The sequence below is a fragment of the Vespula vulgaris genome, chromosome 1, assembly GCF_905475345.1.
Source record: "Vespula vulgaris chromosome 1, iyVesVulg1.1, whole genome shotgun sequence".
Lineage (NCBI taxonomy): Eukaryota > Metazoa > Arthropoda > Insecta > Hymenoptera > Vespidae > Vespula > Vespula vulgaris.
In genome coordinates this window covers 14,173,400-14,180,899 of record NC_066586.1, presented here as the reverse complement: position 1 = coordinate 14,180,899, position 7,500 = coordinate 14,173,400, and the positions used below count along the sequence as shown (strand labels likewise).

Genomic DNA, 7,500 nt, shown 5'->3' with positions numbered 1-7,500 from the left:
GAGAAGGAGGAGGAGGAGGAAGAGGAGGAGGAGGAGGAGGAGGAGAACGTTTAAGAAAAAAGAATGGAGGAACGAGAAGCAGCATGATTCTGTGCTCCCATAGTCCCAGGCGTATCCACTTACAGGTGACACTATGGTCACGATGGTTTGTGCATGAGTTGGTAGTAGTGTAGTAATAGTAGTAGTAATATTAGTAGTAGTAGGTAGATTTGAAAAGGATAATAAGATTACGAAGAAGTTCTACGACGAAAATCAAATCTTTTTCAAACTTTTCGTTAGATATATCTACGTATAGACAAGTGCAAATATACATACACAGACAGACACACGCATACTAAGAAACGTAGTTGTTGTACGAATAAACGCGAAGTACTTTTAACTAATTGATTTTAAAGTTTAACTTCAGTTCTTTCACAGATAGAACGATCACCGATGATCGCGATAATACACGAGAAAGTTTAGCGATCGTTGAATCCTCATCGCGTTCCTCCTCTTGTAAGCCACCCGATCGTGTGAGTTCGAGCGGACCGCTAATTGGCCGGAGAGCGGCGGAAACGTATGGAAGGAGAGTAATTTGTTGCCAATTTCGCGTTGATTTCGTTTCATCTATGGATCGACGTTGGGATCGAATAAATTTTGTAGTCCTCTATAGATAGTCACAAGCGAGGACAAACCGATAATATTATAATATGGAATTATCGATAATATCAACGCGGATCGAAAGATATGACATAACAAAATTTTGAATACATATATACGTTGAATATATATATATATATATATATATATATATATATATATATACGTTTAACGCGTAAAAATGATTATGCTAATCGATGTTATTATGTGTTAAATCGTACCGGTTTAATTGGTTCCAATTAGCAAAGAGTAGTAACGTTTAACGCTTACCAATATACGTGTTCTATATTGCAACCTGTTGTATGTATATTACACTTAACTAATACATATGAAACCTTTTTCCTTCTGCTTTATTTCTTTTTTATTCGGTTAATTTTTTTTAACGTATTTATCATGCGAAATTATGTCTACGATAGCGCGATATCATACGGATATCTATGCGTATATCGGATAGTCGCGCAAATTGATACAAGTATCGCGTTAATAGGACAATTTATTGCTCGCGGCTCGATTTTATTGCGTTTTATTTACGAGAGAGCAGTAACGCTCTCGCGTGTCACGGTCGCCCAAAGTGCTGACCGAGTAATAAGCGATACTAATTTACTTAATGCACACTCTCTCTCTCTCTCTCTCTCTTTCTCTCTCTCTCTCTCTCTCTCTCTTTCTCTTTCTCTTTCTCTTTCGTTCACTCTCTCTTCTGCTGAAACGCGAAATCGTTGCTCGGAGTTTAAGCGAAATTAGGTAATAACGTCTCGAGCTCGGAATAAGAGATCTCTCCAGCTCTCTTCCTTCGTTTCGAGAAATTCTTCCTCTTTCCCTGAATGTTCAAATGGTAGCTTTCCTATAAATTAGTTTTCCTTGACGTCGAAGACGAACGTAAATAAGTAGAAGGAACATCGTGCGATATGGTATTACCTACTACTAGAGTAGAGGAGAGTAGCATTAGTCGCGATAAAAAAAAAAAATTGTTCGAGATCGAGAAGAGCAAATGCTTTTGCTTCTGCTTTTGCTTCTACCTTTGCTTCTAGTTTTCTAGTCTTCGTACCTGCTGTGCATCTCCACGTTTCGATCGTGGATTCCATCTAGAGTGTATAATCTATAGGTCAGATCCAGACACACGTTCAACCGAGCAACATCTCTCGGCGGTGCCATACACGCCGTTAAAGAAAGATTATTGGATTCTGAGTTTAGAGTTGGATTATCCTGTTCGCTCGTTTCTTTCTTCTTCTTCTTCTTCTTCTTATATTATTATTATTATTATTATTATTATTATTATTATTATTATTATTATTTTATTATTATTTTGCTTTTGTTTTCTTTTTCTGGCTTTTTAAGAATATACGTCAGAAAATAACGATCGGTATGTCTATTTACGTCGAGCACGCGTCACTCGGCTCGTTATATTAATTTCCATGGTAGAAACGATCATCACCATCGAGCTCTCGAACCCCGAGGTATTATATATTATATTATATCGCGAAAGCGGGCATTAGTTCGTCGTAACGTGGCCGGTAAGCGTGCGTTATCATTGATCTTACATCCAGTTATTCGCATTCGCTAAAAATAGCGGGCAATCAGAAATAAGCCGAACGCAATATATCCAAAGCTTTATGAATATTTACCGTCGACTTTATCTCGAACGCTTGAACGTCGTGCGTTCGCTATATGGCCGAACAGCCAGTTCGATATTTTACGAAATGGCTTCTTACGACGACGATGTGGCTCCCACGATGAGTGTCGCCATCTCACAATTTTTATTTCACATCTCTCTGCTGTTACTGCACTCTAATTCGGCAGCACACGCCTGACGAACACCACTCCGCGTGTAACGTCGATTTCGCGCGTTTATAAATATCGTTGGGTCGTTTAAACGAGAGGGAACGTCACTCTATCCCCCCGAGTATGTTTCGCCTGTCTTCTTTTCAAAGCGAAGATCGTTCTATTACGATATCGAGATAGGGGATGAGAACAAAAAAAAAAAGAAAGAAAAGAAAAAGATGGTAGAGAAAGAAATGGTTATGATACTTTGAATATCATTAGAAATTCCTGAAGATTTTTTGTTTTTTTTTTATAAAGCTAATTAATCAATCAATTTATTTATTAAACGCGTTAAGTCGGTATTAGTTTAAACGGCGTCTTTTTATTTGAATATTTTATACAATTTTTCGAATACTTGATTCGTTGTAAATGTGAACGAAAAAAAAAAAAGAAAACGTCGCTTTTCCGATAGGATATATGTCAATGGAAAGGAACGTAGTCTCTGAATTGCATTGTCATTTTTTCTTTTATAAAAAGAGCTTCTCTCTTTCCAAACTGACTTTGCACGAGCCATCGAGGACATACGTACGAAAGGTTGTTGATTTCGTGTAGATCTTTACATTCTATATAAGCGAACTGTATATACTTTTGAACACCCTCTCGTAATACTTCCTCGATATATATACATATATATATATGTATACATACAAAAAAATGTGTTTTATGTATATTTCATTAATACTGCCAATCGCATTATTCGCTCGATTGCATATTTTTCGATGTGGCTCCTTAATATCGTTTATAAATACGACCAATTAACGTTTATATTTAAGTATTATATGGTACAATAGAGAGAGAGAGAGAGAGAGAGAGATAGAGAGTATGCCACAAGGATAATCATTAAAGACTTTCACAAGATCATGCGAAACGACACTAATGTCATCAGCAATGTTACAGAGAACATTTATGTTCTTTCGTAAAGTTCATTCACCTGATGATGAATCTCAAAGGAAAAAGAGAGAGAAAGAATGAGTGAGAAGTGTGAGAGAGAGGGGGGGGGGGAAGAAAGAGAGAGAGAGAGAAAAATAGAACAAGTTTTTCTATGACTTGGCTGATCGATCGAATGGAAAATGATTGAATCGATTTTAAGTGAATCGAACCACGAATCATACACATAGATATATCTAACCGGCCAATCGTTTTATCTTCTCGCGTATACCAACATAACGATATCACGGTTTCATTTAATTGACAAAAAATAATAGTTTCGAGATTCACTCGGCGCAAAAATAATTATTTCTCGATATTATTATTATTACTATTACTATTATTATTATTATTGTTATTATTATTATTTCTATCGAGACCAAGTTTTTCAATGACTTGGCCGATCGATCGAACTTGCCGAATGGATTTTAAATAAATCGAATTACGAATCATATACATACGTATAAGCGAATCGATCGTTAAATACTCTGACATAACATCGATAATGACATTTTATTTAATTTACAAAAACACAACATTCTCGAGATTAGCTCGGCGTGAAAATAATTAAAAATCTCTCGATATTATTGTTTTTCTTCTTTTCTTAATATTTTGTTTTTTATCTCGAGTCGGGACGTTTCTGTCGTCGTTATGTCATTCGAAGAAGTAGAGTGGGATAAGAGGAGGTAAAAGGAGAAGAGAGACGAGGAGGAGGAAATAGAAGAAGAAGAAGGAAAAGAAAAAGAAAGAAAATTGCGATGTACCCTCGGGGCCCTTTACGTATGCTCGTATGTATCATATATATATATATATATATATATATATATATATATATATATATAGAAAGAGAGAGAGAGGGAGAAATATAGCAAGCTTGTCTTCTTCCTGCGGCGTCCTTCGCGCAAAACCTGGTGAGCATTCCTTCGCGGAAGAGGCGAAGGTCGCCAATTATCGAGAGGCGAGCCGCGAAGGCGGCTTAATGCGATCTACTATGACGGGTCATATTCAGAGCCCTTTTTGTTCGACTCTCGACGTCGATACGATGCCAGGCGACGATTCCACGTCGGCGTCAAAGAGCACCGACCGCTTCGTAAATCCTACGTTGGCTCGCACGCTCGCTCTTGCTCCTGGCTACCGAGATCACTCTTTCTCTCTTTTTCTCTTTCTGTCTTCTCTCTCTCTCTCTCTCTCTCTCTCTCTCTCTCTTTTTCTTTCTTTCTCGATACTTCACGAGCTAAAACTCGTGAGATCCGGACGGAGATCTTTCGTTCAGGTGACTACCAAGTCGTAATCGTAATTCTTTAACACGTTCCTCGTAAATGTAGACTCATCGAATGCTTAACATCGTATTTTTCTTTTCATTAATAGAAACCACGAGCGATAGGAAAAAAAAGAAGAAGAATATATATATGCATATAAAAGAAAATTAATAATACTGGCATAATATTAAATATTGACAGAATGGATTTCGATGATATCGATGAATTATGTCGCTTAAACACGACTTATATTTACGTTTATGAAACTTACAATTAGCGATAAAGTTTTACTGTGTCCTTTCTTTTTTCTTTTTCTTCTCCTTTTTCTTTTCTTTTTTTCTTTTTTTCTTTCTTTCTATCCTTTCTTCCAGGCTTCTTCTTACTTCGAACGATTTATACGAACGACACGTGGATCATACTAGAAACGCGAGTTAGGACGTTTGAAAGAGTCAACGTACAACGCGAAGACGCATTCCACTGTTCGCATAGTTCGCACGCTGACTTCCAAGTCTGCTGTTACAATCTATAATGTAAACGTGTAAAAGAATAGCTAATTCTTTATTGTTATGTCGCTTATTTGAAACTTGAATTCTTTTAGTTAAAAAAAGAAAAAATAGGAATAACACTTTCCCCCGTTTGAAATATCTACGTGTAACGTTATACTTACACGTCGCAATGTCATTTTGTAAGAACCCAACGTAATTATTTATTCTCCAAGAGAAAACGAATGTTCGCGAGTTTTGATGTCGAAAAGTATCGCGTTTTGAAATCTTTTGTGCATCCGATTGACCGTTGAATACATTTTACCTTTCGTATTACTCATGAGTAATACGAAGTCGAATATGTATATTGAACGTAACACATTAATCGATGACACACATTACGATAACACGTTACGTAATCATAGCTATTTCATTGTTCTTGCGTAACGACAATCCTACATACATTGTTTATGACTTACGATTGAAAATTGTTTTCATTCGATACATTGCAATCGTGCAATATTATAGGTATGTACTTATATTGTTATAATATATATTATATTATATTATATTATATAATACTTGAAAAATTAACTCGAAGGTTTCATTATCATGATTGTTACATTATTATTTTTCGTATGTGTACGTGTGTGTGTGTATGTATACGTGCTTTGGTAAAAAGGAAGCTAAAAATACATACAAGAAACAATTTTTCGATATAAACGCGTTTATTCCGTAAGAGGGCTCTTCATCATTAATACCTAAATGATTTTAATAACGAACAGTAAAGTAAATAATTATTCTAGAAAATAACGATTGGTCTCATCGCGAGAGAGTATACTTTCCTCTATAACTAAACAAAAAAACAAAACAAAAAATTAAAAATAATAATAAAATAAAACTAACGCGATTTATTTAATTCTCTTCTTAGATTCTTTTTATATTCTTTTTGGAAAGAAAAGGAAAGGATAATCGATGATTTCAGTCAAGAATTTTTTAAATCGGAAACATCTTTTTTATTTTATTTTTTTTTATTAAAAAGCAAACGTTTCCTCCTCTTCTTCTTCTTCTTCTTCTTCCTCTGAACGCGATCATTGCGAACGGAAGATCGAGAGGGAAAAGAGAAGAGAAAAAGAAGAAGGAAAAGAGTAGAATCCGCACGCGTGCGATGCGACTTCGTGGGAAGCACGCGCGAACGCGTCACACAAAGATAGAGGCTAATAGTTTGGGGTTGGCAGACGAACGGTCGCATACGCCCACGCGTTTTCCCGCATTCGCACGTTGCTCACCAAAAATATTCACTCTCGAGTGCGACAAAAGGGCAAAAAACCGGTAAGTCAGCATCTATGTTGCTCCCTTTCTCTCTTATTCTTTTTTTCTTTTTTTTCTGTCTTTTTCTCTTCTTTTTTTTTCTTTTTTTCTTTTTCACCGACACTTGTGCAACATAGAGACGACAGACGTTTCTTCGTTTTCTTCTCTCTCTCTCTCTCTCTCCCTCCCCTCTCTCTCCCTCTCTCTCTCTTTCCCTCTCTCTCCCAATTAAATTTTGACAATTTAACAATAATCCTTTCCCTTTCCATTATATTTATCCAATTAGCTCGAAGAAACTATTTTTATCGACATTTTCATGCGTATGGAGATTAAGAAAGAAGAAAATCCCGTTATGAGGCTCTACAAACAAGTTTCGGCATTACATATAGGAAAATTATTCTTTAAAGTTTAAAAGTATCTTATCAATGCTGATAAATGAAATTTACCAGCATTGATAAGGTACTATTGTATTGGAAAAACAGGTACACGATTAGAAGTCAAACAAGTTTTCCGAACGAGGACGAATTTTGATGAAGGAAAATTCTACGAATTATGTGATAAAAAATAATGTGTGCGATATTAAACATGTGAAATAGAAGAGAACGATTTCTTGTTATACGTTCGAGCACGAGATTCGATATTATGGATTATTAAATCATCTCTTTTTCATTTTGTTTTTTTTTCTTTTTTTTTTACCGACGTGTAACTCACGTTCTTTTAAATGCGTTGCAATAGATTACACGTAAAACTTATATTTACATATATACAAGTTTTCTACAATTTCGTATGCGTAAAGTAGCATATAATATCGATCTGATTAGATCGTAAGTGAAATTATAATATACCATAATTAAAGTTAGTCATTATAACAAGATAAATATTCGTAATCGTCGATCTGTCGGCGATTTTTTCGGATCATTTATTTTTTTTTTTCTTTTCGTTTAATAAGTACTAATAAGAACTTATATGAAATAAGTTTTTTATATGAACTGGTAGCACTTATTTTTCAATTTAATTTGATGACAACGATAACAAGTCGCGGCGCCGTATATTGCCGAAGAATA

At 35.4% G+C, this 7,500-nt stretch overlaps 1 protein-coding gene and 1 long non-coding RNA gene across 3 annotated transcripts in view; one reads left to right on the top strand and one right to left on the bottom strand.

Annotated features, from left to right (window-relative positions):
* Nucleotides 1-735, top strand: part of LOC127065568 (uncharacterized) — a 53,512-nt gene extending 52,777 nt beyond the window's left edge. For both annotated transcript variants that reach the window (XR_007782130.1, XR_007782129.1), the window contains one exon: nucleotides 1-735. This exon is cut by the window's left edge and continues 46 nt beyond it. This is a non-coding gene — a long non-coding RNA (uncharacterized LOC127065568).
* The window catches only part of LOC127065401 (homeotic protein spalt-major-like), a 61,729-nt gene that overhangs the window by 46,458 nt on the left and 7,771 nt on the right, over nucleotides 1-7,500 (bottom strand). The window lies entirely within an intron of this gene.